At 37.8% G+C, this 26276-nt stretch overlaps 1 protein-coding gene across 1 annotated transcript in view; it reads right to left on the bottom strand.

Moving 5' to 3' along the window:
* The window catches only part of ZNF438 (zinc finger protein 438), a 106507-nt gene that overhangs the window by 73423 nt on the left and 6808 nt on the right, over positions 1 to 26276 (bottom strand). Inside the window, exon 2 of the mRNA XM_036761589.1 lies at positions 11746 to 11857. The gene's annotated coding sequence lies outside the window, so the exon portion shown is untranslated. The remainder of the gene's footprint in view (positions 1 to 11745; positions 11858 to 26276) is intronic.

Raw genomic sequence — 26276 nt, forward strand, 5'->3', positions numbered from 1 at the left:
TAATAGGTTCATGTTAACACGGTATCTTTAAGATCTTTTAACATTGATATTGTGCCAGTATCTATTTATATCAACATAGGCCCAGAAATAAAAATTCAAAGTAGATCTAAATATGTACTTAAAAGTTTGAGATCGGGTATACATAAAACTCTAAAGGGAAAATTCTTTCTTTGGTGCCATAAAAGAGAGTATTTAATGTAGAATGTATAGGACAAAGCTCCTCTATCTGTTTATGCAGCTGGTGCTTTACACCTTTGAGAACTTTAACCCTATCATTCTAACAGGCTTACTGGAGAAGCCACAATTCTTTATAGAGTAAATGAAATATCATAAATCACCTGACATTTTTTCAACTTAGATTTTATCCTTCATGGCTTTAAAGTGGAGCTGAGGGGAGATACAGAAGAGTAAGATCACGCTCTGAACCTCTATAGAATTTAGAATGGAAAATCAATCTACCTATGAAACACCATTTGGCACCCTAACTTCAACACCTACAACGAAATTGGCCTAATATCTTAGATCATCCTGAGGAGAATTCAGGTAAGTGCTATGGTTTCTCTTACAAAATATTGCAGAATGCTTGGCCCTTCCTGTGATAAATGAAGCAATAAGGCTCTGGAACTGCAATTGTGTATATTTTAAGTACCTCTTGTGAGCAGCCAGCCTGTCAGCCGGCTGGATACCTGCACCATGAATCTATTATTGCACATCCAAAAAGAATACTGATGGTGAGGAAAAGGTGGAGAGCATGCCCTCTGAATTTTAAACCAAAGATCTAGGGCTATGTTAGAGCTACAAAGTTCAATCTACATTTTATGGCAACCTAACTTAATGAAAAATATTCATGGATTTGAAAATACTGAGGTGAAATTCCATTGTAACTAAATGTCTTTTACGACATTTACAATGAAGTTAGCAGGGAGTTCTGTCTAGTGGCTTACCCTGGCTATTCTGATCACAGATACATTTGACCATAGTAAATTAAAGGTGGCAGCCGCCATGAAGTTGATGATATAGTAATGATAATCACAGGTTTTGAATCATAATGCTGATTCCAATTCACAAAATAACAGATCCAGATAATACCTCAAGAAGTCATCCTGACCAGCAGCAGGTCAGAACACCAGGTTGCTGTTGGGTTATTCTAATGATCTCTGTGGCTTGGCAAGGTGTGCCCTAGCTTGACAATGGATCCTCCAGTGACAGATCATGCAAATGGTCTGATGTGAAATATAAGACATGAAAGAGGAAGAAGCATCAAAAAGAAAGTTCCACTCTTTGACCCAGCAATATCACTTCTAGGGCTGTATCCCAAAGACATCATAAAAATGGGAAAAGGACTAACATGTACAAAATATTTATAGCAGCTCTTTTTGTGGTGGCAAAGAATTGGAAATTGAGGGGATCCCATCAATTGGGGAATGGCTGAATAAGTTGTGGCATATGAAGTAATGGAATACCATTGTGCTATAAGAAATGATGAACAGGCAGACTTCAGAAAAACCTGGAAAGGTATGAACTGATGCTGAGTGAAGTGAGCAGAACCAGAAGAACACTGTACACAGTAACAACCACAATGTGCATGCGATGACCGACTTTGATAGACTTAGCTCTTCTCAGCAATGCAAGAACCTAAAACAATTCCAAAAGACTCATGATGGACAATGCTATCCACATCCGGAAAAAGAAATATGGGGTCTGAATGGAGAGATTGAAGCAGATTATTTTCTTTTTTTGTTTCGTCTTGTTTTATGTTTTTCTTTCTCATAGTTACTCCCATTCATTCTAATTCTTCTATACAACATGACTAATATGAAACATGTTTAATAGGAATGTATATGTAGAGCCTATACTGGACTGCATGCCGTCTTGGGGAGGGGGAGGGAAGGGAGAGGGAGAAAATTTAAAACTTATGGAAGTAAATGTTGAAAACAAAAAATAAATAAACTTAATTGAAAGAAAGAAAGTCCCAAAGATGGCTTAGTTGGGGTCTCGGCAGACTGCATGTTTTGGGGAATACAAATGAAGGTAAGCAATTGCTATCAAGCTAGAAAACTGGGAAATTCAAGGAACTGATAGGTCCTGAAAAGATTTGAGAGGCTACATCAGAGATAAACTTTGTAAACATAACTAAGATATGCTACAATTATAAGCTAAGTGGTTATGCCATAGTAAGTAAAGGCAATGGTGTAGGGGGAAGTCATTATGTGAATGTAAAGATGAATTTAATTCATCAACATTTCATGTTAGGGCAATAGAGGTGGGAATGGAGAGGGAAATCTGGGTTGGGGCTGGATTATAACTACCCTCAATGTAGGATGTGTAAGGGGAGAAGTTCACAGCTTGCATATCTTCAGGGGATCATTGAGGAGAAGGTAAGGTGGGAGAGTTGGGGCAATAACGGATGAAGAGGGTGGCATGTTTGTTCTGGAGACAAGGCCCACAACTGGCTTTTATGGAGAGGGTTGGATGTAAACTATATTCCTACCCTCTGATTGGTTGATCACATACCTCTAGGGATCTACTTTGGAGACAAGATGTCTGGCATAGGCTGGGTGTTCATTTCAACAATGATCTGTCAGTGTTAGGTGGCATAAATGGCCTGAAATAGAAGGCAAATTATGAAAAAGGAAGTACCAAAGACACCTCAGATTGATGGTATGTGTCTGGGAGACAGGCCAGATAAAAATAATACCCAAAGTGTAGGCCACATTGAACTACTGATCTAGTGAAGTTTAAAAGCTAAAGAGATCACATGGTAGAGCATATCTTTCTCCGTCCATCTCAGTTTAGAGAACAGGGTGAAGAGGTAAAATGGAAGAAAAAAGTCCTAAGCAAGGATATATGTATAATCTAACAAGATTGTTTTAAAATATACAATGGATATTTATATTTTATTTTTGATATATTTTATATTTATTGTATATTTATATTTTACCCAGAGATGAACAAGAGTGTGCTACTATTAAGTTTATCACCTGATCTTAAGTCATACGATATTTTTATTGAAGTTATAGGTTTGGAGAATGAAAAGAAAATGAGAGTTAGGTGCAAGGCTCCCTCTAACTTTGGGGTGACCAGTAAGTGGCAATTAAGTATCCCCGAGACGAGGGCCTGCTTTCGGCTTCTCTGCACGTACAGACAGCACCACGGCTGGCAAGGCCTTAATAGACGTTTCTTGCTCTTGTGCACACAGTGAGTCAGAACAAGGAGTAACTCAAACAATGTTAGAGGCAGGAGTACTAGAAACAATTTGGTCTGAATTTACATTTGGTAAACGAATAAACTGAGCTTTACAAAGTTAAATTTCTTCACCAAGGTCATGGTGCTATTTCAAGGCAAAGTAGGAGTAAAACCCAACCCAGTTAAGTGATGATCAGAGACCTTTCTTCTTCCTCACCAAGCTCAACAATAACATATGAATCCTCTAAAGTGACACCACCTTTAATTTAAGGGAATCCCTAATAGAGTCTTCAGTCTGTTTTTTAGTAGAAGAAGCAATATTCTGAAAAGTAATGTTAGCAAGGTGGCACTGGAGAAGTTCTGGCATTCATCCACTTCTTGATCTTCTTTATATTTTTCTTTAGGCATAGTAAACTAGGTGACAGGAAACCAGTTTTCTAAAAGCAGTAAAGAGATAGAGTACTTATCATGCAACTTTCTTAGGTAGCTATAGGAAATGATCTCAAAGAAAAATAGGAACCTACCACCCAATATTAACAGGGGGAGGTGATCTAGATTTTTTAAAAGTACAAGTGGGACAAAAATGTATCTTCTGGAAAAATGCAGGAGGCTCATAAACACTGATTATTGGGAGTTAATAAAGAAAAAGAGATTTGAAGTAGCTGCTAATTACATTCAGCTAGATAACTCCACACCAGCTGTAGCCTGCTTCTGTTTTCATTGGGCATTTGGCAGGAAGTTGCTAAGCGCTATTTAATGGCGTTGAGCAAGCTAGCCTGCCCATGAGAGAAAAGCAACAAAGACGGCAAGAAACCTTTGTTCAAGAGTCCCTGACAGGCAAAGAGATAAGGCCCAAACCCTGCTGGTCCCAGCAGTCAGCCACCAAAGCTACCAACAAGAACAAAAAGGACTGAAGATCAAGTGACTTTCAGCTGCTTTAGGAGAAGCTGTTGTGGTCCAGGGAATCAAGTCAAGGCTGTGCAGGGTTATAAGATACATTTGAGACAAAATGTTACTGTTTCATAGCTTGGGATTGTTTGTGTATGATTCACCCTACCCAGCATTCTCCTGTATTTACACAAACATTTTGTTGGAATCTTTGTTTCTTCTGTAATTACTGGCCAAGCCTTAATACTTACGGGGCTGGATTCATTTGGGGCTATTCCTTAAAACTCAGAATTGACAGATTCGTGCTAGGATTGCTTACTGTTTAAAAACCTACAGCTGAATTGTTACTGGTGTCAAACCACACCCAAGAAGCTCTAGGTTGGGGAGCTCTCATGAATCTGTGCTACTACTTACTCAGAATTCAGGGGTCCTAGTTCCTGGCTGATATAGTACATATTCCTCCATATAACATTCCCTGATAATTTCATGTGATCCATTTGTGGTGGGTATGGCAGTGGATTCCTTCTCTTGTGTCCAGGTCTAAGTGCCATGTTTTAAGGAAGACATTCCTTAAAGGAGAGTATCCAGAACTGAGTTTCTAAAGGGACTTGATATTTGACCTGCTAAAGAAACAGAAGATGTTTAGCCTGGAAGGAAGACTTTTTGAACTCTAAACATTTAAAGGAGAATCACAGAAAAGGAGAATACCTTATTTTGCTTGGCCTCAGAGGGCAGAAATAGAAACAACAGAAGATACAAAGAAACTCAATGACACCAAATGTGTAAATTCTGCATTAGATGTTATGGAGATGCTGTAAAGGAAGTAACTCTTTCAGGTATTACCTTACTACCTTCCAAGCTTGTCTACTTACTGTGTCAGTCACTTAACATCTGTGGGCCTCAGCTTCCTCATCTATAAAATAAAGGGGCTGGATATTGCAACTCCTAAGGACTCTTCCTGGTCTATCTCTATGACAATAGGATGTTAAGTAGCAATAAGTGACCATATCCAACCTCACAGGAAGAAAAACAAACCACGAGATTGTATAAAACATAATGGTATGTCTCACTTTATAATAACGGATATCTTACTGAGAAGTTGCATACAAGTGGAATTCTTGTATGCTGAGTTAGATTTTAAATGTAGGAAGGAGACTTTTTAAAAACATCAATAGTACTTGGATTATCAGATTGTGAATGGCACAAAGGGGAACTGAGTAATGCATTACAGGTATAAGATACAGCATATTACTAGTAATAGCTTACACATAAGGAGTAACATAAAAGCTATTATCAAGGACATGGAAGTGAAATGGATTAGTAGTAAAGGAGGTGGTAATGTCAGTAGAGGGAATTTACTTCAAGGAAATCAAAGTCAGAAAAACAGGTCCCTTATATAACCAAAATAGTCATCACAGCACTTTTTGCCATAGCAAAAAAACTGGAAAATGAATGGATGCCTATTGATTGGAAAATGGCTAAACAAACTGTGGTACAAGAATGTAATAAAATATTAAGAAGAATGCTATAAACATAAGGAATTCAGAGAAACCTGAGAAGACATATATGAATGGATACAGAGGGAACAAAGGAGAACAACAATATGTACAATGACTTCAATAATCCAAATGAGAAAGACACTAAAAGGCAGCTTGAGCTCAAATCCAATTCAATGACCAGTACTGGTTCCTGAATATGGCTGTTGGCACGTTACATACACCAAGAGGTGTGGGCATGTGTTTGCTTGGTTTTGTTTGTTTTTCTATGTCACTATGAAGTTTCTGTGGAGTGAGTGGAATATTGAAAAAATGATTGCAGCGTAAAAATCAAAAGGGAGAGATGAACTTTTTTCTTTTAAAGGATGAAGGATAACAGGAAGGCCTCCAGGGTGTTGGTAGATTCTGTAATACACAGAAGGTGGGACATAGTCAAAAATGACACAGCAAGAGAATAAAAAGGAAGGACTGTGATCTGTACCAGTCAAAGGTGTTTCCATCACAGATCTCTGAAGTATCAACACAAGAAATGACTGAAGAATTATTTTATGATTCTTAGTAAAACCCTAATTTATGTCTCTCATCTTATGACTGCTAAACCTCAAGCTGGAGACATAATTAATTATAGCTTTACTGAGATATTCAGGGGTGAATATAATGTCTGAAGTTGGGTAGAGCTAGTCTGGGAAACTTTCTTAGAGAAGGCAAATCTTCTAAAGTGTTTTTATTTTAGAGCAACAGAAGAAATAATGCCCAACAGAAATTTTAATACAGCTGATTTCTCATAAACCACAATACAAGGTATCATCAAAAACGGGTTATCCCAAATTAATATATATGAACCTTAGGTCAATTTAAATGAAACCCTGAAAATGTATTTTACTTTAGTGACCAGGATACACAACTTCTGTTTTTATTTTACTTACTGGTTATACATATATACATACATATATATATATATATATATATATATATACACACATATATATATATTATTTTTTTACTGTGTTATAGTCTGTAATAGTTCTTGCTTTTTGCATTTATTTATTAATTCATTACACCCTAACAAGGGATCCGGTTTTTTTTTAAAGGTCTATGATTCTGAAAAGTAAATATATAAGATTTCCATTCAATGATCATTCATTTAAAGGTTTTTCATTATTCACTTTTCTAACATTTTGTTTGGATCCATAATTTATTTCTTGCTAATCTTTGTTAGATTTATCCAAGTCTAAAAGAAGCACACTGAAATCACAACTATTCTCTTATTCTCACTTTCTAAATTTTCGTAGTTCAGTAAGTTTTTCTTTTTTAGTACTTACATGTTACTATCATTACATGTATATATACTTAATATTTCTAGTCAACTGGTCCTTTTATCTGCTTGTTGATCTACCTCAAAGAGGTGAGCACACCAATACCAGAAATAGCTGTTTCAATATTGAATAAAGACCTGAAATGTTAATTGATTATTTAATATGGCTTGAAGTTTGGAATGTTGCTGGAAAGCACAGAGGCCTCAGGAAGCATATATCCAAAGTCACAAAGACCAGGCACTTATCTAATTTGGAAGGATACAGATAAAATCTCTTTCCACCTTCCTCACTTAACAATCTTGCACAAGTACCAGCTCAATCCATGCCTCCTAATATAAGCCCTCACCTTTGCATTTCAGTTTAGACTAGTCTTAAACCCTCATTTTGCTTAACTTTTAGGAAATGGACTGTTAAATAAGGTCATGAAAAGTACTGGAGATAGTAAATGAATAAGTATCACAAGAAGTCTCTTTTTACCCATTTTTCCCTAAAAAAAAAAAATTACACATACAACCATGATCAATGGAAAAATCCTTCTAAATTATGGATATCACTCTTTTTTTGTTTGTTTGTTTTAGAGGCAATGGGGTTAAGTGACTTGCCCAGGGTCACACAGCTCATAAGTATCTGATGTCAAATTATACCCCAAAATATCTTTCCAATAAACTTGGCTTGTGATATGTAAGTGTTGCACACAGGCTGTCTCATTTTTCTGGTGTGGTTATACTGACTTACCACAAAAGTGCCCATATAGCAAGCATTTGCTACTAAATGGTAGAGAAAGCAAACATTAGAGCATGATCACTTCGTTTACCTACAATATGTCTTCCAAACTTTCAATACAACATAACACTGTCTATGATGCTTTTAAGCAAAATGTAGCTTCCCTGTCAGTCTTTCACTGTTACATTTTCTGAAATCATGAGCACTCCAGCTTTTTTATAATCAGTTGATGCACAACAAATTCTACTCCAAATTTAGTTAATTAGCATTCAAAGTTATAACTTAAGAGGTTCTTTCCCATTCTATCAAATCAGATAATATTTTTATAGGATAGTTTGCATTTTTTTTAAAGAAAATAAGTGGGCAGCGGATAAATGCAGCTTATTTTAAATATAAGAATCTGAATCCATTGTCCTCCCTTCCTCCAACATATCCCCTTCCAGCATGGACCCAAATCTTCCCTCCATCCTTTTTTTTCCCTTAAATTTTTGTGATCAGTTTCATTTAGTTGCTTTCTTTGAAACAATTCCTTACTAACCTAATTCACTTTTGGATTCAGATCCTCCCCTTCCAAGCTCTAGCCTCACTCCCTGATTACTTTCTATTACTATAATCTTTCTTATACTTCCCTTGTTAAGCCCAATTAAAAGTGTAGTTCATGTTCACCATGGCCACAACCACCAAATACATACATACATACACACACACACACACACACACACACACATCCCTCTCACTTCTTTGTTTGACTTTCAACTGGCACTTCGATATCAAGAAATTCTAAGTTCTTGCCTCCCCTTCCTTCTCTAGGATTTATTTTTAGCATTGTGGTTAAGCTACACTGGAGCTGGGAGAAAGCTGAATGCAAGGGTTATCAACCTGGAAGCTATGGTCAAAGGAATACAAAAGAAAGAGGGGCAATGGAACAGAGAGAGTGAATAAGGGACACAGGAGTTAAACTTTACTTCAAGAGAGTGAGATGGCTAATCTCCACCACCATCACCAACAATAACTGAGAAGCTAGGAAAGGCAGGGATTTGAGGGAAACAAATTGACTGATGGTTAGAAGAAAAAAAAAAAACCCACAGGGAGATGATTTGTATGTTCTTACACCCAATATAACTGTAGAAATGTTTCATTTGCCAGGTCTTATCAAGTACAACATATTACAAAGAAGTGCTATTTCCAGATTAACTGACATACCATTTTATTTTAGACTTTCTTGAGGGAGTTCTCTCTAAAATGTACTGCATTAGGCCATGCCTTATTAAACAGAGTACACTGAACATAATTTAACTTTGTCTTGATGATCCAGGGGCATCACCATGAATAGTAACAATTTTACTATGCTGTAATAAAGTGATGACTTCAGGGACTATTGAGATGTGGAAAGCTGTCTGCCCCTATACTAAGGGCCCATCATCAGCCTAATTTTACATAAAATTTTAAGCCACTGGACTCTCACCTGAGAGTGGCTTCATGTCACTAGGGAATAAATGCATGGAGTTTGTAACAGCAATTTTCCTCATCCCTCAAAATCCTTCCCTCCAAACTTGTAGCTTTGCAGCTACATTCCAGGCAGCTGAGGTTGTCACAGGTCTGGCCTCCAGCTCAGCAGAAGCATAACTACACAGAAAGGACTATGACACAGCAGACAGACAAAAAGTCAGCCTGGAAGTTCAGAGGGCCTAAGTTCAAGCTTCTGACACCTGGTGGCTGTGTGACCCTGGGCATGTCTCTTCACTTCTTAGTACCCCAGTCCTCAAGACTGAAGTGCAGGCACTTGCTGATCTGCACTGGAAGAGGGAGTTTCCTCATCTGATTCTTTATGTCAATGAAATCATACATTTAGACCAAAAACAAACCATAGATTTAGATGATTATTTTAACAGTAACAGACAATTACTCCAAATATGCTAAAAGATGAACCAGCTTTGGGGAAGCTGCTGAGTGTACTATGTTCCTTCACCCCTAAAATTCTCTTTCTTATATTCACAATTTGCCTTTGTTCACCCAGTTCTTTCACTTCCTATTAGTGCTTTCACTGTCTTTAGACTGGGCTTTATTTTTGCATGGCAATGATTATATCATGCCTTATTAACGTTTGTCCCATGTGATAGCAAGTGACCTCCCCCCAAGCATTTAGTTGCTTTCTTTGAAACAATTCCTTGGCCAGGTATGCATTTGGAACCTGCTCAATCACTGAGGTGATTTTCCTGGGTTGACAGCCATCCGTTTAGCAAACATCTAATCCCTGGGGAAATCTCCACGAACGTCCTTATTTCCCACCTTCTTCTCATCCTTAATAATTCATTCTGCAGAGCCTCAAGTTCACTGGAAGACATGGACTCCCACATTCCGCATTTTAATCTCCAGGCTCCGTGTCTCCTGCCTGGCTACAGCTGTTCACCATTTATTTCAATCCCATTGTTGAATTGCCTCCCGTCTCCTACAGCTTTCTTTTGCCAGCTGCCCTTACGGAGCAGGAATCCTAAAGATATTTATTTGTTTGTAGCTCAAGGGCCCATAAGGATTAATTTATCTACTCAAACCTCTTTGTGTTTTAGTAAGAGATGGCATTAATGACCATTTTCAGGATCCCTACACACCAGGTTGCAACTAAAACAGTCCCAGCACCTTCAGCCCCTGGACTGGAGCCAAGGCCCCTCCTGCTAGCTTCAGGAGAGGGAGCAGAACGCAGCTGAAGAAGTGCTGGAAACCTGTGTTCAAATCCCATCTGTGACACTGGCTGTGGAGCCTTGGGGAAATCATTTCATTTCTCTAAACCGGTGGGCTCCTTTAGAAATCAGGGATTATTCTATCAGTGTTACCTTTAAAGTGATACAGAAATGAGAATCCTTCCTATAATTATATGTTTTTTACCCAGTTTCTGGCTAATGTAGAATGTTCTTCTACCCATGCTGTAGAACTAAACAATTTCCAGGTGAGAAATAACCAGGTTTCCTGGTGCCTACATCCATAAGACTGTATCATAAGAGCTAAACTGACTGAACAGCTTTCTAGTTCTAATGCGAAGTTCCCTTAAATTAATTCCAAAATATGACAGCCCAATGTTAAAAAAAAATCATGTCAAGGTTAGGACTTTCTGCTTGTCAAAAATGGTCTATTTCTATGGAATAAGAAAGCTCAATTTTTACATAAAGAATTTTGGTGTTTACCAAGACATTCTACCATCCGGAAGAATAGTCCTAATATTGTATGTTTTCAGGGCTCTTCTGAAGAGAATTTTTTTTTTCACATAGACACACTTGTAATAATGATATAGCAATTTACCAAAATTCATATAAGCCAAAAATCCTAACTAACCAGTTTAAAGGACCCAATGGTATTGGCTCTTACTCTGACCAGAAATAGAAGCGAAAAGACCACTGAAAAAAAAGCATTGCAATAAATTACTAAATTCAAAGACACACTTGTTTCTAATTCAATATGTACTCGTTCTTTTCTCACTTCAGTAATGGTAAAGTTTCAAAAAAATTCCTTTTGGTTACAAAAATCTTAGGACAGCAACTAAGTCCAAACCAGATTTCAGAAACCAGAATTTTTAGAACTAGGTCATTTAACATCTCTGGCCCTCAGCTTCCTTAGCTGTGAAATGAGAGGCTCTCCTAGAAGGTCTCTAAGATCTCTTCTAGTACTTAATCCAGGACACCATGAATTCCTACCTTACTATATACACCACTAAAGGAAAATAGATTTAATTTTCCCCAAAAATATTAACCTCAGTGCAACAGTGACCAGTAAAGACAAGAAGCCTCAGTTGAAATACTGTCTCTGATACTTATTAACCATGTGATCTACATGGCAAACTACTTAAGCTCTGATTTTAAAATGTCCTAAGTTTTACCCACAAAGTTAGAGACCAAATGGCATTTGTTTGAGTAGGAGTTCCCATGATCCTAGCCTCAAAAATCACAGATCCTTGACATTCATATAGTCACTCAAACATAAAACTTAATATAGCAAATATTTAACAAATGTGCATTGAATAAAAGAGCTTGATTCTGCATATTTTTAAGTGACATATAAATCATCTCATTTATCTCACAACAATCCTGCGAGTAAGTTGACAAATGAGGCATGCAGGTAAGGTTCCGAGAGGTAAATCAACTTACCTGTGTCAATGAGTGGGCTGGTGGCTGTGCTGCAGCTCGTACCCAAGCCTCCAGATTCCTAAATCCAGTGCACTCAACACCTCATGGGCCGGATTCCTTGGAGCACCCTTACCTGAAAAAAATAATAGTAATAATGAACATCTATTTAGTAGCATAAGGTTTACAAAATGCTTTCACACAGCATCACATTTGAATGTCCCAACAACCTTGTGAGCTTGGTGCTGTCACTATCTCTGTTTCACAGATGAGAACAAGATTCAGAGAGGTTAACTGACTTATCCAGGGTCACATAGCTAGTAAGTGTCTAAGGAAGGATTCAAATTTAGATCTTCCTGACTCCAAGTACAACATTCTATCCAGAGATGTTTAAATAGGAAGTCTTCCCTTTCTAATTTGATCATTTAGAGAATCAGTTTGACTCCATAACCACTACTGGAAAAACTCAAAGGGATAGGAAGTCAATAACTTCATCTTCATATACACAAGATAAATTAGTAGTAATTTATGTCGTTTATATGTATTATTACTTCAATTGGAGATAGGGTCAATGGCTTCAAAATTGGTCAATAATGGTCTGTTGGGAACACTATGGAAGTGTTCAGCCCATCCCTCCAGGATCCTGGCCTTATCGCTAATCAATGTGACTCCATCAGCACTCAGTGGTTGAGATGCACCATAAATATAGTCTTGAGGGCATTTTAGAAGTGCTTTGGATTGTTCTTATCAGCATAAAACTCAATGTCATCTGCCTTCTTATTGAGCCAGGAATCCTGCATCTCTCTAAGTTTCACTTATGCTTTACTTTTGACAGTTAAATGCTGTCTTTTTAGAGACAGATGAACTATCCTGCTGGCAAACTCTGTGGAGTTCTCATTTTGTTTTTTTTTTGTTTAGCAGCTTCTAAATTTCCCCATCATTTTCATCAGACCAATCTTGATGTTTGCAAGTGTCCTGGCCCTGATGAGCAAATATACATGTTATTCATCAAGTCTCTGAAAGATGCCCACTTCTTTTCTGCTCCACTATTACTGTATACTGATTCAGCTTTCCCTCGAGGTTGGCAATAAACTGTTCACACAAGGAGAAGCTCTCTAATCTGTTCACACTGAGTCTCCTGACAGTCTTAACTTGGGCCTCAGCTTTTGTTGAATACAAATGTTTAGCTTGGAAAGGATAAGTCTATGATCAGCCCAGCACTCTGAGCCAAACATCACCTTCACCACTCTCACATCCTTCCTGTCTCTTCTCCTTAAAATGACATAGTCTATTAAATGCTAGTGCTGCTGTGAGAGTGCATCCCCAGGGATGTCTACACAGAGGACAAAGTTGGGAGTGCCTAATGAACTGAAGGCCTAAAGAGCCATGGTGCTGAACTCACTGTTATCTGCCTATGAAACCTAGGCAGTACACTAGGCACCATGCCAGAAAACTGAACTGTGGTCATTTGAATTGTCTTTGGAAGATTCTGAAGATCACCTGGCAAGATAAGATACCAGACTCTGTAGTCCTTTTCTCTAGTTGAATTGCTAAGCATTCAAATTCTACTGCAGAGTGCAACTCTGATGGGCTGGCTATGTAGCCGGAATGCCAAATACACATTTATCTAAAAGACTATCGTACAGAGAACTTGCATAAGGCAAGCATTCACACAAAGGTCAGAAGAAGCAGCATAAGGATACTCTCAAGGTTTCTCTGAAGAACTTTAGGATTGATTGTGAGACATGGGAGACACTGGCATAGAACCTCAAAGAAGGCACTATGCTCCATGATCAAAGCAGAACTGTGGAAGCACAAAGGAAACACGAGAAGCACAAATCTAGAGACATCTCCATCTCAGAGTTCAAACACACTACTTGTGCCCAACCTGTGGTAGAGCCTTCTGAGCTCATACTGAACTGATCAGCCACAGTCAAACATACTGTATCCTGACCCCAACATCATCATGTCAATGGTCCTCTTTGAGAATGAAGGACTAACAGCAACAACAACATGGATCATTACAGAATACTTAGGTAAACAGTCTGGGGTCGTTACACTTCCAACAATTCTCAAAGAGCAAAAATTACTTAAATTGCATAGTCTCAAATGATAGAAAGAATGAGGAACTAATGGAAGGAATCAGTGGGTGATGCAGTGTTTCTAACCGAGCAGCTGAGTGGTACTCTTCAGCATTAATCAACCTTGCAGTACTTACTTCCCTTATATCTGACCCAAGTGAGTTGGTACGTGTTTTTATATTTGGAAAATTGTGGAATTTTATAGCTGAAAAGAGACTTAGTAATCACCTAGTCCAACCCTTTAATTTTAATAAGAATAACAGCATCTGTCATGCATATAGTGCCTTAAGGTTTACAAAATATACACATTTTCTCATTTGGTCTTCACAATCACCCCGTGAGGTAGGTTTCATTGGTATTCTTAGCCCCACTTTGCAGATAAGGAAACTGAGGCTTATCCATCTTCACAAAGGTCTCTCCTCTCCCCAGGTCCAATGATCTTTCCACTACAACATGCTGCCTCCATTATATAATATTTAATGATTATCTAAAAATGAGTCAGACACTACACAAAGCCAAGTAAATATATACATTGTACAGTTTCTACTTTAAAGGACTTTACAGTTTTCATGGAATTATTTTTAAGAGCTAAAATTTATTACAGCCTAACACATAAATTCACTGGGTACTAGAGTCAAAAGTAATATTTTTAAAAAGGTACTTTGCCTAGAACCAGACTCTCATGGTTAAAAGAAGCCTCAGAGGCCATTTAGTCTAACTTATATCTGAATAAGAATCCCTTTTACAGTAATGCCTGAGAACCAGTAAAGACTTTGTTTGAAGACCGAGAGGGTCAACCAATAATTGCTCAGGGAGCCCACTGTACATGTGGATAGTTCAAATTATTTGTAAATGTTTCCTTACAAAGCTAGATCTGCCCCTGGAATTTCAAAAATCAAGAGCATTTCTGTACAACAGTAACAAACACTCATGAATCCCAACTGTCTGCTTGCCTGAGTTCTCTTCCCCGCTCAGTTCTCTGGTCTGTGAAGCTTTCTGGTTTCCACTTTCCACCTTGCATTCTCTCTGCTGCTCTGTCCACTTGCAGTCCTTGCTCCCTCTCCTTGGGCTGAATTCCGAATTCTGCATTCTAACCTTAATGGCTACCTTCTGGGTATATATAGTCTTTTTAGGGCCCCAAAACCTTCACTCCCAAGAGCAAAAGGGTGTAGGCCTGGGACTTAGTACTTAGTAAGTAAAGAGTGTAGGCCTGGGGCTTAGCACCTAGTAAGTAAAGGGTGTAGGGTTTAGCTCCACAGAGCAAAGTACCTGCCCCAGGATAAGCTGACCACTCCAGCCCCAAGCTGCTTAACTCAGTCTTAGATACTCAAACTCTTTCCCACTTCCCTCAGCCCCCTTTCCCCTCTGATTGAAGGATGAAACACTCAACACCACCAAAGCCTTCCTTTATAGAGGGCAGAACCTGAACTTGCCAGCTCACTCCTCTTTGCATCTGGAGCACTGCCTGGTTTTTACTCCCCAGAACAAGATATCCCCAAGCCAGTTACATACCACCCCTATCTTTCCTTTTTGCCACATGACACCCTCCCCTCCCCAGCTTTCTTTTGTGTGTTGAATTACCCCCAATGGATTGTAAGCTCCTCGAGGGCAAGGGCTATCTTTCTTTTTCTTATTTGTATCCCCCAATGCTTGGCACAATGCCTGGCACATAGTAGGTGCTTAATAAATGTTTACTGAATTGAAATTGAATCAATTATCCAGTGTTCAATAAAGCAGAAAATACAACTTACTTAGGAAAAAACATCCTATTTGAGTAAAACAACTGTGAAAGATTGAAAACTATCTGACAAAAATTAGATTTAGACCAATACTTTGTATTAGGTTACCATGAGAAAGTCATAGAACCTCCTTAACTGTAAAATGATGAAAAAATGAGACAAGAACATAAAGAGCTTTGCAAACTTTAAAATTCTATATAAATGTCAGTTATTTCCTGGCTCAGTAGGTTTGGAGATGTAGTAATTGTAGAATTCTCTGGTCTTCCTAGGTTCTCAAGGTAAATTGTTCTAACCCATTGGCAAGGTTAAGATAACAATGTGGCTATGCTGGTTTCCAAGGAGCAAGGAAATTGACTCAAGCCATATTCAGAGTTACACCAGATTACTAAAAACTGGGACAGACCTTTCCTTACATTCTAGTCCACAGGACAATGCAGAGTAGTCCACAGAACAGATTTGCTACTGGAATAACACTAGAGGAATCTTTGCACAGGACTCCCCATGTAGACCACTAATTATGCAATAAAAATTTCAAAGTTTAATCAAAGATGATATGTCAATTTTCTGAAAACCACTTGTAAACAGATGCACAGAATCCATTGTAAGAAAAATGAAAATATTCCCAATCAAATTGGGAATATCTGAAAAAAAGTTATGGGTATTTTTAATAAGCCTATGTTTCTGGGATGCAAAGAGAAAAAAGAATATATGTTTGGCTAAGCTAACCTTCCCAACCTATCAACATTTCAAATATTTACAGAGGAGTAGAAATCCATTAGCATGAGCAAAAATGTTTAGCACTGAGCTAAACATTGTTGATGGCACTAATTCTCCACAACTTTGCAATTGTTTCACCAGGCTCAAAGTAGCTGAAAGTCAAACTGTTCTCTAAACTCAGGCAACCTAAAACCCTTAAAGAAAGCTGCTTGTTTTCCAAGTGATTAAAATGTTCCCATTTTGAGTCATGGTGGAAAAGAATCCATCACCAACAAGAGTAATGAGTCATAGGTGGATGCTGATCGATCTTTGATCATGCCAGCTCACCTCAAGAAAGCCTGCACTACCCCGAAAAGGGCTTTCAAAAGAAATACCTGCCAAGAGCTCCCTAACAGCAACTAGGTGTAAGGCCTCACTGAAAGCTTCAGGTGAGACTACTATATCTGCCTGTAGATTGAAGCATATATTTAGAAGAATAAGCTTAAGAAATCTGCCTTTTCTTGGTCTTTGAAAATTGAGTAATATACTCTGGTCTTAGTAAATCACTGCTCTTATTATTTTGGGTACATTTAGGCTAATTTTGTTGTATAAATCTGTATGTCCATTTGTAAAAAGAATCTGGACCTTTGTAAGAGAACAGGCACATTAATCTACTTCCCTGTTAAATTATGAGAAAACCATAATACAAAATTATCCAAACACAAGAACTTTGTGTTAAATTATTGTAATTAAGCCATTTTTCCCATTAAGCATATTGTTTTTAGATGTAATATAAATTAAAAATTTATTTCCATAATTTCCTTTATAATGTGAAATGTTATACTACCAAGCCAAATTATACAGATCCATGAATTGACAAGTATTCATTAAGCACCTACAATGTACTTATATTCCCGGCACCTAACACAGTGCTTGGCACAAAAAATGAAACACACATAAGGAGTTTATACTTTAATGGGGGAAATAAGTACATATATATGCAGAATAAATATAAAGTGAATAAATACAAATATATACAAGGTAGTTTGGGAGGGAGTTATCAAGAAAGACTTCATGAAAGTAATGTTTGAATTGCAGCTGAAGAGAGGGACTCTAAGAAGCAAAACTACTCTCTCCAGTTACCAACGATCTTGGTTGCCAAACACAATGACCTTTTCTCAGTCCTCATTCTCCTTTACCTCTCTACCCTTAGACATTGCTGACCATTCTCTGATCAATACCCTAGTCTCTCTAGGTTTTTTGAGACACCACTCTCTCCTGGTTTTCCTCCTACCTATCTGACTGCTCTTTCTCTGTCTCCTTTGTTGGATCTTCTCCCAGATCACTCTCTCTAATCATAGGTATCATTCAGGGTTCTGTCCTATGCCCTCTTCTCTTCTCCCACTATACTTAACTTCACTTGGTGATCTCAGCTTCCATGGATTTAATTACCATCATTATTCTAATGATCCTCAAATCTACCTTTCCTGCATCAATCCCTCTACTGACCTCCAATCTCCCATTTCCAACTGCATTTCAGACATATTGAAATGGATTTTCAGTAGACATCTTAAACTCAATATATCCAAAGCAGAACTCATTATCTTCCCCCCAAAAACCTCCCCTCTCCCTACCTTCCCTATTACCACAGAGGACAACACCATCCTCCCAGTCCCTCAGGCTCACAAGTTAGGAATCATCCTGGATTCCTCACTATATCTCAGCCACCATGTCCAAGCTCTTGCCAAGGTCTGTCAATTTCATCTTTGCAATATCTCTCAAATGTGCCCCTTTCTCTCCTCTAACACTGCCACCCTTCTGGTGCAGGCCCTGATCACCCTGAGCTCACAGCTGGCTTACAGCAATTAGCCCGTTGGTGGATCTACCTGCTTCAAGTCTCCCCATTCTAATCCAGCCTCATTCAACCACTAAAGTGATTTTCCTAAAGCTTAGGTCCGGTCAAGTCACCACCCTACTCAAAATTCCAATGGCTCCTATTACCTCTAGGAGTAAATACAAAATGTTCTGTTTGGCATTCAAATCCCTTCATAACCAAGGCCTCTCCTCCTTTTCCAGTCTTCTTCTACCTTACTCCCCACCAAATACTCTTTGATTCAGTAACACTGGCCTTCTGACTGTTCCATGAACAAGACACTCCATGTCTTAGTTCCAGGCATTCTCTCTGGCTGTGTCCCATGCCTGGAATATTCTCCTTCCTCCATTCCGACTACTGACCTCCCTGGCTTCCTTTAAGTACCAATTAAAATCTATCTTCTACAGGAAGACTTCTCAAACCCCTCTTCATCTCAGGGCTTTCCTTCTTTTATTTCTTATTTAACCTGTACATAGTTTACATTGTATATATTTGTTTGCATGTTTTCTTTCCTGTTAGATAAGCTCCTTAAGGGCAGGAACTGTCTTTTTTGTCTCTTTGTATCCCCAGCGCTCAGCACAGTGCTTGACACATAGTAGGTGCTTAATAAATGTTTATTGAATGACTGCATTCCAGGCACTGAGCAAAGGTACAAAGAAGGGAGATGTTATGTGTAAAGAACAAAGAGAAGGCCAGTTTGGTGGGAGAAGGAGTAATATCTAATGAGGGTGGAAAGGTAGACTGGGACCAGATTATGAAGGGCTTTTAAAAGCAGAGAATATTCATCATCAGAATGATCATTCAGATGTTGTCAAGTGCTTCTTTTTAAAAAGGTACTTGAGACCTTATTCCCTCTTCTCATGTTGAATTAAGGACAGGATCATAAATAAGAAAATCAGGATCCTTTGAAGGAAATCTAGAGATTCAAGTTGAAATAACTGCTTTCCTTGTCTTAGAAGTGGACACTCAAGATTCAAATTGAAGGTCAATTGTATTGAACAGCTCATTTTAAAACTGATCCCTTTAAATAAGGCACATTGTGCTACATGTAGTTGCTTCTGAGAGATGCTTTATATCCTATATGACCACTATGAAGAATATGCTTTCAGCGCATTTTACTATTGAGCACATTTTTAATGTGTTGACATACACACATGCTATTTACTACTTGTGTTTAAAATCTTTTTTAAAGCCATGTCCTCCACCAGAATTGAATGGGGTTAATAAATACATCCCTTCTTCATAGGGTGCCTGAGCTTGAATATATAGCCTACTCTTGATTCACCACGGCAATGGGAGAAAGTTCCAGCATCACTACTTTTAGTGTTCACTGCATAGTTGGGTTTTTGGAAGCCCTTTCACCTTCCCCACCCCCTCACCCCTCAAAAAAACTTAAGAGGCAAAAGAACTGGGACTAAAAAGTAATGATAAAATAGACAGTATTTGGTTTTTTTACAACAAAGGCTAACAGATGTATCATCTCCATTTGATGCACCCCTTGTTCTTTTTTTATTTATATGTATAAAAGAAAGGCATGAATAAAAGATTTGCATGTGGTAATGATAATGTCATATATGTGAACTTTAAGAAAACCTATTATCCAATCAGTTAGGAAGTTAGTCACTTTCTCTATAGTGATTAAAGCCACTTATATCCTGGCAAAGCATAAAGCATGCTTCTGAAACACATTACTTCACATTGCTGGCTAAGGCTCAGCAATGACCTTTGAAAAGTAGTTTCTGCTTCTGAGATTGGACTGGCTTGGCACTAGCAAGTTGAAGTCATACCACTAACTTTGTCTAGCCTTTGTCAAATTCCTCTCAGGCAAAAAATCTCATCAATTTTATCAAAATAATCCTTTTGGTAGTAAAAAAGACACTCTGTATCAAAGGGGGAATTGATTTGTAATGTTCTGCTGAAGGAAAGAAAAAGGCCTCAGTGAAGCAAAGTACCCACCTGGAAGCCCTTCACTGGAACATTCCATCAGCACTGTAAGGAACAGGAAATAAATGAGAACCTACAACAATCCAAGTATTATATTAACCTACCCTCTTCAGTATTGTTTGTCCAAAATTCTAATTATTTTTAGACCCTTGTCCGTGAAACTTTCTCTCACTACTCTTACCCCTAAGCCCCAAAATCTCTCCTCTCCTCTGAGGTGCTAAATTGCCCCTACTTCTTCTGATGCACTTAGGCACATATTGCCTTATGCTATTGTTTAAATTCTCTCAGATATATAGCTTATCCCCTTTCTCCCTGAAAAAAAAAAGTTCATGATCTACCACTTCATATTAATTCATACCTAACATGCACTCAACCAAATGAGCTATCTGTTTGATGTTAACAAACGTCAAATATACTACCTCAGTTGCTAATACCCCCCTCCCACAAAAAAAGAAAACCTGTGAATCTATTTTCTCTACACGCAGACATGTACATGTTGTCTCTCTTGATAGAATGCCAGTTCCTTGAGGCAGGCCTCTTTCCCTTTTGCCTTTGCATCCCTACAGCTAGCACAGTGCCCGGCACATGGCAGGTGTTTCCTAAATGCTTGCTGATTGTCTGATTTGACTTTAAGCCTTGGTGCCTCAAAAGGGAAAGCTGACAGACCATACTGGATATTCTTTTGACATACAAATTTTTGTTCCTTTTGGAAGATGTTTAGGTTACTGGTTTTCATTCAAGGAACCAAAAGTGACTAAATATCTGTTTGTGCGTGCACATGGCAGAACCCTGCGACCAGGCCACCTCCAATCAAAAGACCTGCCCAAGACTCAACACAGCTCACTGTAAGACTTTTCAATGTACCTATCTACACACACCGCCCCAAACCAATGGCCTACAAAAATAATTTGGTAGTATTTTCTACTTTCAATCAAACTAGGTACTATGCTACTTGTCTACAGGAAATTAAAATAAAATGAATCTGGAAATTCAGCTATCTCTTTCCTCCCAAGCATATGTAAAATTATACTATCATTAAAACTATCTTTTAATAAATGTAACATTTTTAGGTAACAGACCTGGGACTAAACAAAAACATACTGTTTAGTACCTTCAGTGATTTCCTTAATGTATGATGAGTGATTGTATAGGTCCAAATCATGTTGATGAACAATTCAATGAAGTCAATAAATACTTATTAAGCATCTATTATGTGCAAGGTATATGCTAGGATCTAGAGATGCAAAGACAAAAATGAAACAGTCCTACATTAAAAAAAATATTAGTTTGAAAATGAGAAGGCATAAAAGGAATATAATCAATATCTTCAAATAATTTGAGGAACCATCATATGGAAGAGGAATTGAGTTTATTCTGCCTAGCTCCAGAGGACAGAACTAGTAGCAGCAGGTAAAAGTTGTAAGGAAGCAGATTTTCACTTCATTAAGTAAGAACAATGTAAAAATTAATACTGTAGTCAAACAAAATGGGCTATCTTTGGGAGAGGTGGGTCTCATGACATCAGAGGTCTATTAGCAGATACTCAATGACCACTTGCTTGGGACAGCTGAAGATGAAATCTCTTCTTGCATTAGGGTGAGACTGGATGCTCTAAAGACTCTTCCACATCGGGGCTGAGCCAAAATGGCCAAGTAGAGGCAAACCACCTAAACTCTCTCACCATTTCCCTCCAAACAATTTTAAAATAGTCCCTCAAATCATTTAGGAGTGGCAGAGGCAACAAAAGATCTGAGTAAGACATCTTTCCAGCCTAAGAAAACTTAGGAGATCAGCAGAAGTCTATGTCACTGGGATAGAGGCCTGTCCAGAGCCTACAACATGGTGGCAGGAAGAATGGCCAAAGCAGCAACAGCAGGTGAGGGGATTGGACAACTACTCAGAAAGCTGGCACTAATTGCCAACTCTATGGCCCATACACAGTTCTGAGTCACAGTTCCAGGAAAGAGAGGAGCATGAGGAGTTGGTCACGAGGGAGCAGAGGGCCCTGGTCACAGTTCCAAGGCCAAGACAAACACTAGTGATTGCCACTGCAGAAGTAGGGGCACTTCCTGGGTAAAGACCAGAACTCAGACCAGGAGAGCGGTGACCATACCTGTCCCCGGATCACACCACCTTGGAAGCACCAAAAACTTGCACACCTGCAGAACTAGCTCTAAAAACAGCAGCACAAAAAAAAAAACCCTGAAATTTAGGACAGTGCCTCCCCAAGATGAACAGAGCCCAATTTTAACATGAAATTCCAAGTCAAGAAATAGGTTGGAAAACATTAGCAAACAATAAAAAAAGAACTTAACCATAAAAAGCTACTATGATGACAGGGAAGACCAAGACATAAAATTCAAACCACAACAGTGTGAAAACAGCTACAAACAAAACTTCAAAGAAAAAATGCTAATTGGACCCAAACCCAACAATAATTCTTAGAGAAGTTAAAAAAAGAGATGAGTGGTAGGGGAAAATTGGGGAAAGAAATGAGAGTGATGCAAGGAAAAAAAGAGAGAGAATTAACAGCTTGGTAAAAGAGGCACAAAAAAATACTGAAGAAAGTAACTTCTTAAAAAAGCAGAATTGGCTAAATGGAAAGGTTTAAAACCTCATTGAAGAAAATAATTCCTCTAAAATTAGTAAGTGGAAGCTAATGACTCCATGAGAAATCAAGAAAACAAAGTCAAAAGAAGGAAAAAAAATAGAAGGAAATGTGATATATGTCATTTGGAAAAACAAGTGACCTGAAAAACAGATCCAGGAAAGATAATTTAAGAATTATTAGTCTTCTTAAAAGTCATGATCAAAGAAAGAGCCTATACATTATATTTCAAGAAATTATCAAGGAAAACTGCATTGATATTATAGATCTAGAAGGTAAAATAGAAATTGAAGGAATCCACTGAACACTTCATTGAACATCAAAGGATCAGGGGCTTGGCATACAATATCCTGGAGGGCAAAGAAGCTAGAATTCCTGATGAAAAGACCAGAGCTGAATAGAAAATATGATATTCAAACAGAAGATTCAAGAGAAGCATAAAAAAGTAAACATGAAAGAGCAATCAATCATAAGGGTCTCAATAAAGTTAAACTGTTTGCATTCTATATGGGAAGATGATATATGTAACTCCTAAGAACTTTATAATTATTATGGAAGTTGAAAGGAATTTACATAGACACAGGGCATGAATGTGAGTCAATTATGTTGGAATGATCTCCAAAAATAAAGGGGGAAGAAAGAAGAATGTACTAGGAGAAGAGGGAAGGGACAGGTAAGAAGGGGAAATTTTTTTTTTCACATAAAAGAGGCATATAAGGAAGGGGTAGGGGATAGGGGGCAATGCTTGAACCTCAGTCTCACTGAAATTTATTCAAAAAACTTATTGTGTGTAGAAATGTAACTCACCCAACAGGAAAGTAGGAGGGGAAGAAAAAAGGGGGGAGTGGGAATGTAAAAGGGAGAACAGATTAAGGGAGGCAGTGGTTAGAAAGAAAGAAGAAACAGAGAAAATTGGATGGAGGGAAAACAGTGGATGTGAATGGAATGAGCTAACCCATAAAATGGAAGCAGGTAGCAGAATGGATTAGAAACCAGAACCTAACAACATATTGTTTACAAGAGACACACCTGAAACAGAAAGACACACACAGAGCGAAAACAAAAGGCTGGAGCAGAATCTATTATGCTTCAGCTGAAATAAATAAGAGGTAGCAATCGTGATCTCAGACAAAGCAAAAACCAAATATATCTAATTAAAAGGGATAATCAGGGAAAACCAAATTTTGCTAAACAGTACCATAGACAATGAAAAAAAACCTCATACCAATTTTCTATGAAAAAGGTCTCATTTCTCAAATACATACTAATTAAAGAACTGAGTCAAATTTATAAAAATAAGAGCCATTCCCCAATTGATAAACGGTCAAAGGATAAAAACAGGCAGTTTTCCAAAGAAGAAATCAAAGCTATCATATGAAACAATGCTCTAAATCACTATTAATCAGAGAAATGCAAATTAAAACAACTCTGAAGTACCACCTCACAGCTTTCAGAAATGACAAATGCTGGAGGGCATAAGGGAAAAAATAGATAAAAAAATGAACTGCTGGTAGAGTAGTGAACTGGTCCACCCATTCTGGAAAACAATTTGGAACAAGGCCCAAAGGGCTATAAAATTGTGCATATTTTCTGACTCAGCAATACCATTACTAGGTCCGTATCCCAAAGAAAGTTTAAAAAAAAAGGAAGAGGACCTGTTTGGACAAAAATATTTATAGCAGCTATTTTTGTCGCAGTAGCAAACAGCTGGAAATCAACAGGATGCTCTTCAATCGGGGAAAGGCCGAATGAGTTGGGGCATATGATTGTGAGGGAGTACTACCTGTGCTGTGGGAAATGACATCGGTGCTTTCAGAAAAAAACATGGCAAGACCTATATGAACTGATTCAAAGTGAAGTGGGATGAACCGGGAAATCACCGTGCAAAGTAATGTGACTACTCTGATCAAGACAACAATCCGAGACAATTTCAAAGGTTTCATGATGAAAAAAATGCTATCTACCTCCAGAGAGAGAACTGATGAACTGACTGCAAACTGGCATGCAACTTTCTCACTTTATTTTTCTTGCTTTTTTTTCAATATGGCTAATATGGAAATATGTTTTGCATGATTTCACATGTATAACTGATACCATATTGCCTACCTTCCCAGTGGGTAGGGGAGGGGTGAGAGGGGGGAAGAGAATTTGGAACTCAAAATTTAAAAAGAATGCTAAAAATAAATAATTTGGGGGAGATTAAAAAAAAGAATATAAACTCCTTGAGACCAGGCATTAGCTTTGTTTTTCATATTTGTATCCCCAGCACTTAGCATGGTGCTTGGTAAATAGTAAGCACTTAAATGCTTTTTCATTCATTCAAAAAAAAAAATCTTCCATCCTGACAACTTAACAATTCTTGTTCATCTCAATAGCATGAAATTGACTTCAAAAATCTAAGAAAAAGAATATGTTTATTTCTAATTTGGTTTTGCTTCTTAAAATATTTAGCAAAATGTTTAATTAGTGAAATGAAATTACATTGTACTTTCCCCAAGAGAAAAACGCAGAAATTTTTTTTTAAAAAAATCTTCCTTCTGCAGAGAATATAAATGAATTAGAAAACTTGGAATTTTAGATAAACAATTTCATAAAGCAGCTTAAAATGATTTGCCAATTGCAATTGATATCCTACAGTCGAAAGACATTTTAGATTCATACTCCATTTGTTCAAACATATTTATAAAAGGAAAAAAGATAATCTTTAATTTATCACTGGGATTCATTCAACCAGGAATTCATTCAACTGGGATTCAGCAATTCTAAAATCTGTGGAGCTGATTTAACAACAGTGTGGCTGCTAAATCTGACTTTAGAAACCTGTTAACTTATGTATTTTTTCCCTTTAAGAGATTTCTTCTGGGGCTGCAATGCATAGGAATCAGCTTTTAGTCTATCTTACACAGGAAGAGGGAGAGATTTCTATCCTTAAAAACAGGAGGTTCGCCCACATGATCACCTGGGACAAACTTGGCCACTGCAAGCAGGCTAGAAGGTTATAGGAGCCTGGGAATGTTTAACATCAAGAAAGTAATTACAGCCAGCAAGATCAGAGGGAATTACACAGGAAATGTGAACAGTAACCCTTTCAGGCCAAAAAATCCTATGAAAAATGGAGCCCTGCTGCTGCCAAACTATGTGACTACGCAAATCAACTGCAAGAAAAGAGGGAATGGAAAAAAGTGGGGTGTGTATATATATTAAAAGCCTATAAATTCATAATGATGTGTTAAAGTCATGCTTCAAGAAAAGAGCCTTTGGTCTCTCTTGTTGCCATGTAGACCCTGTATAACTGAATTACCCCAAGAGCCAAGAACACATGAAATCTGGAGAGAATTGTCCAATTACACACAAGGGACAAAGAACAGATGCTGGCATACTCATCAGAGGTACAGAACATGGTTCATCTGAAACTGACCAAATAAATAAATCTCCACCCTAGATGGTGGTCAAACATCTTGTTCCTATTCAGTCTTTAGGGAAAACATTCCTTCCACAATAAATTCTATGTTATCTAACTAGAAATGTACACTCCTCCCTTTATCTACTCCATATAAAATCACCTTCTATATTAGGAATCAAAAAGCTGAACTTTGTTAAAAAAAAATAATAAG

Source organism: Trichosurus vulpecula, chromosome 5 (genome assembly GCF_011100635.1).
Source record: "Trichosurus vulpecula isolate mTriVul1 chromosome 5, mTriVul1.pri, whole genome shotgun sequence".
Lineage (NCBI taxonomy): Eukaryota > Metazoa > Chordata > Mammalia > Diprotodontia > Phalangeridae > Trichosurus > Trichosurus vulpecula.